Consider the following 8695-nt stretch of genomic DNA (forward strand, 5'->3'; position numbering starts at 1 on the left):
TTCAAGAAAAACTCAAAATATGTTCAGAAGTGAGAAGAATGTATATAAATAAAACATCTTTGCATTTCTTGAATTTAAAACTTAAAAAAGAAATAGAAAAAACTATCAATGTCTTGATACTTGATAGGCTTCGTTTTGTTCAACTTGAAAACTTCAACCCATCACATACATCCCCTGCTTTGGGCCTTGTTTGAGGATGATTATGGTTGGTTCCCCTATATTGTTCCTAATAAATTATTATCCTTATTTGCAAAAGCAGTTGCATGCATACCAAATATGAATTCATAATCATTTTTGGTGTAGTTTAGCAAATCAATACTCAAACGGTCTCACCACATCCCCTAAGAATACTCATGCATGTCACATCTCCAAATTCCCATCACATAAAACGTTATGCATATCTTTTAAGTTGAGACAAATTAAATATACTACTCGAGTAATTAAAGCAGCTCCAAATTCCCATCACATTAAGCCTCATGCCTATTTTCTCAATTTGAATACTTTTTATAGAAATGCTATATTCAAAACATTTTCATAACACTTTTTCAAAAATTTTAAGTGGCATCTAGGTTGTTATTGGCTATTAGTAGACAAACAAGGAATTTTAATAGTGAGTTTAAATTAGAATCAATAACAACTTACCACCTAAAATGTGTTGTGAAAATGTTTTGGACATAGCATTTCTCAATGTTTTACGGTAAAACTCTCTTGCACTTCTATCTTGAATTCAATATATGTGTGCTATTGACTTTTGAATACCTATGATAGAATTTAAGACGTACAAGCTTGAATTTTGAAGCATATCCTTTACATGAACAGAGAAGGAAAAAAAAAAGACTGTTTATTTCTCATAATTAAAATTTCAGATTTCTATTGGTTCATATCAAATTCTTGTAATGAAATAAAAATTGAGGATTTTTCCATAAAATAGGTGTAAGGCTTGTAGAATAAATGGTCACACATTTGGCAATTTCACTAAAAAGTATTAAGGTAATTCTTATATTTTAAAACAGATTAAAGGCTAAAGTTAATAAAAACTGTTAATTGACATAATTTTTTTCTTTAAAAATTGACACATAATGATCGATCCCTAATTTTAAAAGATAATGGTTGCATTAATAATAATAAAAATAAAACAACATTTTTTTTTTTTGAGAAACAAAAATAAAACAACATTGACCATTGATTGAATTGATTGTGTTCAAGTATGAAAATACAAAACATTGTAATAATTTATATTTTTTGTTTAAATCTTTAACCATTGGTTACCAAACAGTATTAATAACATTGATCAGTAATATAGTAATATAATGAACTGTGAACTTACAGTTTAAATTAAAGTCATTCTTTCCTAAAAGAAAAATGAGACTAGGCAACAAGCCTCTCTAGAAGTCTTTGCTGCAGCTTTTAATAACTTGGGTGGGAGTATCCCAACTTCTTTTGGCCAATTGACGAAACTTACATTTTTTTATGTCGATTTAAATAGGTTGTCTGGAAGAATTCCTCCCTCAATCTTCAATTTGTCTTCGTTACAGATGTCTGATGTAGGAGGCAACCAAATCCAAGGGCACCTTCCATTGGACATAAGAATCACCCTACAAAATATCAAATTTTTAAGCATTAGTGCAAATCAATTTACTGGACCTATCCCTATTTCAATATCTAATGCCTTATCTATGGGTACTTCAACTTGATGAAAATAAAATAAGTGGAAAAGTTCCATCTTTGTAGAAGTTAAACAGACTTTCACAATTTTCCATATTCATTAACGAGCTGGAAATGGAGGGGCAAATGACTTGAGTTTTCTCTATTCTTTGACAAATGCCACATATCTAAGGTAGTGGAGATAGAAATAAATAACTTTGAGAGGGAGAGTTGCCTAAGTGCATTGTCAATTTCTCAACTACTCTCACCACATTGAATCTAGGTAATAATAAAATATCTGGGGACGTTCCTCTTGGGATAGGAAGTCTAATCAATTTGGAGCGGCTAGGTATGTGGATCACTAAATTATTAGGTAGTATTCCTTCTGAAATTGGAAAACTTCGAAAGTTACATGTTTTGGATTTATCTCAAAACAATTTCTTTGGAAACATTCCTTCCTCTCTTGGAAATTTAACTCTTTTGATAACCTTGCAATTAGAGGCCAATAATCTTCAAGGAACCATCCCTTTGAGTCTGGTCAAGTGTCAAAATATGATTGATTTGGATCTTTCTAATAACAATCTCAGTGGTACCATATCATATCAAGTATTTAGTCTCTCATTCTCAGCAATTTCTCTAGACTTGTCAGCTAACAAATTTACTGGTGTCCTTCCTATAGAAATAGGAAATTTAAAATTTAGAATACTTGTATACTTCTGAAAATATGTTGTATGGAAAAATTCAAACAAGTCTTGGTAGCTGTGTAAAACTAGAATTTCTAGCTAGCTATGAGAAGCAACTTCTTTCAAGGGGTCATTCATTCATCTTTGGAATCATTAAGGGGTCTTCAAGTTTTAGATATTTCTAAAAACAATTTCTTTGGAAATATTCCAAAAGTTTTGGAGAGCTTTATCTTCTTGCAGTTATTGAATTTGTCTTATAACAATTTTGATGGTGAGGTACCAACAAATGGAGTTTTCAAGAACAAAAGTGCAACTGTGATTATGGGAAACAATAAGCTCTGTGTAGGCATGCCTAAGTTTGTTCTTTCTATATGTAAATACAATAAATCCAAGAAGAAGAAGTTGACTCTTTCCTTGAAGCTAATAATCTCTATACTTTCTGGCCTTCTTGGAGTAACTTTGGTAATGTTATTTTTACTTCTTCGGACATTAAAAATAAAAAGGAGAGAAAGTATTTTAAATAATTCAGGAAATTTACTTTTGAATGTAACTTACCAAATTAAAGTCTCCTAAAAGCTACAGATGTATTCTCCTCCACTAATTTAATTGGTGTGGGAAGCTTTGGATTTGTGTATAGAGGAATTCTTGATCAAGATAGACATATAGTTGCTGTCAAGGTGCTCAATCTTTTGCACCATGGAGCTTCCAAGAGTTTTGTTGCTGAATGTGAGGCTTTACGAAATATTAGACATCGAAATCTTGTGAAGGTACTCACAGCATGTTTAGGTGTTGACTATCAAGGTTATGATTTCAAAGCATTGGTATATGAGTTCATGAGTGATGGCAACCTAGATGAGTGGCTGCATCCAATTGCAAGAACAAATGAGTCTCCTATGGAACAAAAGAATTTGAATCTTCATCAAAGACTTAGTATTGCCATTGATGTTGCAAATGCATTGGAATATCTTCATCATCATTGCCATACACCAATTGTTCATTGCAACCTCAAGCCTAGCAATATTTTTCTCAATGATAAAATGATTGGACATGCTGGGGACTTTGGCTTGGCAAGGTTCCTTCTTGAGGCTACCCAAGAGTGTCGCGCTAATCAATCAAGCTCTATTGGATTAAGAGGAACAATTGGTTATGCTCCTCCAGGTGAGAATCTTTTCTATTCTTGAATATTAAATTCTTTTCTTTTTTAATATTTCTTGATGTACTTTCCAGCATGAAATTGCTTAAGGAAGCCTTTTAGAAGATGGAGCATGTCCTAAAAGAAATTTCCTCCTGTCGTAATTTTTTTTTTCCTTTTATATGCCACTAAAGAGCTCTTTCAAAGTTGTGTTGTTATAATTTTTTTATTTATTTTTATATGAAACAAGATCGATCATATTGTAAATATTCTGTGCAATTGCAAAATATGGTGTGGGAAATAAGGTGTCAACTTATGGTGATGTCTACAGTTATGGAATACTATTATTGGAGATGTTCACAGGAAAAAGACCTACTAATAACATTTTCAAAGATAACTTGAACCTTCATGATTTTGTTAAAGGAGCATTGCCCGAACAAGTCATTAACATTGTGGATCCTATTATACTTTGAGAAAGAGAAGATATGGAAACAAGGACAAATGATACTCACATTCAAAATTAAATAGGAAGTCCTGAAATTCTAGAGTGCTTGGTTTTGATATTTGGAATTGGAGTTTCTTGTTCTATAGAATCTCCAAGAGAAAGGATGAACATTAGTGATGTTGCAGCTCAGTTGCATTTGATTAGAGAAAAGCTCCTCAGAAATAGAATATGCCGAGAAAGACTTCGACTGATAGGTAAATTGTTTATTACACAGTACTTGTTGCTCTAACACCCACTCCTAAGCCAACACAGTACCATGTGCTTGTCATGGTAATTTCTTTTATTCTAGCAAAATTGATAATATTGATGCCATGTGAAATTTGATTACATGATGGTACTATTCACTTGATTAAGATTCGTCCAATTTGTTTTCTATGATTTAGAGTAAGCTCTTTTTTGTCCCGTCCCCCCTTAAAATGTTTGTTGAAAAATACATAAATCAAAATGACATTTAAGCTATTTTCAATTTGGTGATTTCTACCATTGGTGTGGTTGAGATTATTGGCACTATACTTACACTCTGTACTTTATATAGAGACACCTTTGATGACTTTGATGTAGAGATGGGCTTAAATTACTACTAGTACGTATTTATTTAGAATGTCCAAATACAAAATTCTAATGGGTAAGAAATTTAACTAATTTATTGGGAACGATATAGTTGTTTATAATCTTAACTATCTCACAAGTACCCAAAAACCATTTTTATAATCTATTTTGAAAACCAAAGCATGTTCTTCTTATACATAAAAATGACTTCCCTAGTTCCTCACACAGATCGAGAATAAAGGGTATTGTCCAGAAGTGAGTAGGGTGTTACTATATGGTCATGCCCAACCCTCTACCTTTATAAAAAAAAAAAAACTAAAAAAAAGATGACTTCCCTTAATTTAATGGTTTGGAGAGATGATTGTCTTCCTTGAATGCAGGTATAGAGGGCCGATGACCACATTGGAAGGTGCAATCAAGTTAGTACAGAGGGCCAATGACTCCATTGGTAGGTGCGATCATGACGTGATGAGGTTTTGTTTTTGTATAATATTGGAACAAAATAATCATATTTGTAGTACCTCCTTTTGTTTCTTTTATCAATCACCTATTAGTTTATTTTGTATTTGTCATAGATTTTTTTATTATTTGCTAATCATATCCATGGAATAATTTGTGACTGTAATATTACTTTAAAAAATAATATAGACTTTGTGGATGTAGGCTTTTATGGCCAAACCACATTAAAATTGCTGTCTTCCTTCTTTTGTTTGCCTTCACTTTTCACAAAGGAATGCTACAGCTTCGATTCTTGGGTAATTTGTCATCAAATTATTAGCACTATTCAGATGTTTGCCAACCATAATTTGACGATTCCGTACAAGAAAAAGTGATATGTACTTGCAAGATCATACCGTTAAGGTTATTACAAAACACTCAATAGTTGCTTGTAGAATTTGTAATGAGTCTTTTATGCTTAATAGGATTTTTTTTAAATATTTTTTTTTTCAGGTAATATCTTTGAAGTTTACTTGAAATAAATAGAGTCGATTTCATAATTAATTAAATTTTATTTTATGAATTTAACCATATACACAAAATAACGTTATTTTAAATTTTAAATAGTGCAACCTAGATACATATTTAAATTTCTAATATTTAATCTTAACGAAGAAATTGATAATTCAAGAAAAGAACCAGGAAATGGTCAACAATGTCCCCCCAAGTCATGATTTTTAAAGAACACTTGGGTCTAGTTTATAGCCCAAAAGAACTATCATTACTACTATGCTATTACCTGAAAGTGAAACTCAAGCTTGACCCATCAATTTCATTCATTTTAAATTATGAAATTTTGGACCCAAACAATACTTGGGTCTAGTTTTGAGCCCGAATAAACTGCTCTGGGTGTGGTTATAGTTTTGGAATTATTCGTGTTGTTAGAATTTTGAAAATTTTAATGACACGAATACTTTCATTTATTGAAGCTAATAATCTCTATACTTTTTGGGCTTTTTGGAGTAACTTTGGTGATTTCATTTCTACTTCTCTTCTTTTCTAAAGAAAGAGGATAGAAAGTATTTTAAATAATTCACAAAATTTACTTTTGAATGTATCTTACCAAAGTCTCCTAAAAGCTACAAGTGTATTCTCCTCCACTAATGTAATTGGTGTGGGAAGTTTTGGATTTGTGTATAGAGGGATTCTTGATCAGGATAGACATATAGTTGCTGTCAAGGTGCTCAACCTTTTGCACCATGGAGCTTCCAAGAGTTTTATTGCTGAATGTGATGCTTTGCAAAATATTAGACATTGAAATCTTGTAAAAGTAATCACAGGATATTCAGGTGTTGACCATCAAGGTCATGATTTCAAAGCATTGGTATATGAGTATATGAGTAATGGCAACCTAGATGAGTGGTTGCATCCAATTGCAAGAACAAATGAGGCTCCTTTAGAAAAAAGGAATCTGAATTTTCTTCAAAGACTAAATATTGCCATTGATATTGCAAATGCATTAGAATATCTTCATCATCATTGTCATACAACAATTGTTCATTGCGACCTCAAGCCTAGCAATGTTCTTCTCGATGATGAAATGATCGGAAATGTGGGAGACTTTGGCTTGGCAAGGTTCCTTCTTGAGGCCACCCAAGACTGTTTCACTAATCAATCAAGCTCTATCAGATTAAGAGGGACAATTGGTTATGCTCCTCTAGGTAAAATAACTTTACCATTTCTTTACTTTAATTTATATTTTTTCACAATATTTCTTAATATACTTTCATGGATGAAATATAACTCAAATAAGAATGTCCTGTACAAGACTATTTCACTAATCAATCAAGCTCTATCGGATTAAGAGGGACAATTGGTTTTGCTCCTCCAGGTAAATAACTTTACCATTTCTTAACTTTAAATTTTGATCTTTTGACAATATTTCTTAATGTATTTTCAAGGATGAAATATAACTCAAATAAGAATGTCTTGTAGAAAACTTTCCGCTTTGCATAACCATTTTCTTTTTATATGCCACTAAAGAGCTCCTTTGCAATTTGCGAGATTCTATTTTTCCTGTTTTTTAATGTTAGTATATAGCTTAGTCTAGTCTAGCCCATCGGGTTTAGCCCAATATACTGTACTTATAGATACTCATATTATTTGTACTTCACACATACTTTGTTTATATAAAGCTCTTAATTGTACTGTTGGGAAATTTAGACCCTAGTTGATATAATTAACAAATTTTAAGCCTAAGTTGTTAATTATATTTATTATGAAAAAAACTTGTTAAAACAAACAAACATCAATATCATGTCAAAATCATGCAACGGAAAAATAAATAGGACAAGATATGATGACCCAGGAAAACTAATGAAACAAACTAGTTTCACAGTAAAAAACCTGGAGGGAAACCTTCTCGAAAAGCAATCCACTATAGTAAAGAGAAGTTTCAGATCTAGTACAAAACCTTTGTTCTTAAACTCTACAATCTCCGAAGATGAACTTACAGCAGAAACCTTCTACTGCTTCAGAACCTCTGAACTTTTCAATATATGAATGTCACCCTTTTGATGCACAGATCCCAGTACGTGACTAACCAATGATGCACGAATCAATACGTGACTCACTCACCAATTAAGGAAGAAGAATGTTGGCTACAAAGTTCTTCACTTCATCAACAATGAAGATCAAGAAGCACTTGGTTATAAAACCCTAAGGCGCAAAGACGCAGTAGCTTCTTTTAGAGAGAATAAGGCATCGGTCACATTTTGTATTCATTCTCCTTGTATTCTCTTATGTGACGGCCTCTAAAATAAGCCTTATACAAGTTTAGGGTTGTAAGAAAAGAAACCCTACACAAATACAAAAACATGGGCCGAAAATCAGATCTGAAAATCTGAATTCCCGTAACCTCGATAGCTAGCTGTCGAGCTTTAATGAATCAACACTTCTTCACTTATTTCTTGGACAGACTTGCACGGCTTCAATACTAGGCTTGAACTCTTGTTCTTTGGAGTATTAAATACATCCTAGATCTACCCAAATACAAGTAAAGTGCATTTTGTTAAAGGATTAGCCAATTACATAAAATAGTGACATATGTTCCTAACAAGTGAATCACATATGTCCTAACATGTACAATGTTATACACACAAAATATACATCAATATACAAACTATTCAATCTCTCCCTCTCTCACTTTATATTTTTAACATTTAATATGAAGCTAGATCAATCACATTATAAATGTTGTGTGTAATTGCAGAATATGGTACTGGAAACGAGGTGTCAACCAATGGTGATATCTATAGTTATGGTATGCTATTGTTGGAGATATTCACATGGAAGAGACCCACAAGTAATATGTTCAAAGATAACTTGAACCTTCATGATTTTGTAAAAGGAGTTCTGCCAGAACAAGTCACTGACATTGTGGATCCTACTCTTCGTTTCAAAAAAGAAGATATGGAAACAAGGACAAATGATACTCACAATCAAAATCGAATTGGAAGTCCCAAAATTCTAGAGTGCTTGATTTTGATATTTGATATTGGTGTTTCTTGTTCTATGGAACTCCCAAGGGAGAGCATGAACATTACTGATGTTGTAGCTCGGCTACATTTGATTAGAGAAAAGTTCCTTGGACCTAGAATACACCAAGAAATACTTCAACTTATAGGTAAATGTTTTATGACGCAATAGTTGCTCCAATTACCACTTTTATGACACAGTAGTTGC

General features: G+C 32.3%; 1 pseudogene; it reads left to right on the forward strand.

Moving 5' to 3' along the window:
• The first annotated feature begins 1535 nt into the window (after positions 1–1535).
• Positions 1536–4193, forward strand: LOC112010019 (probable LRR receptor-like serine/threonine-protein kinase At3g47570; annotated as a pseudogene).
• The last annotated feature ends 4502 nt before the right edge of the window (positions 4194–8695 follow it).

This window comes from Quercus suber, unplaced genomic scaffold (genome assembly GCF_002906115.3).
Source record: "Quercus suber isolate HL8 unplaced genomic scaffold, Cork oak 2.0 scaffold_203, whole genome shotgun sequence".
Lineage (NCBI taxonomy): Eukaryota > Viridiplantae > Streptophyta > Magnoliopsida > Fagales > Fagaceae > Quercus > Quercus suber.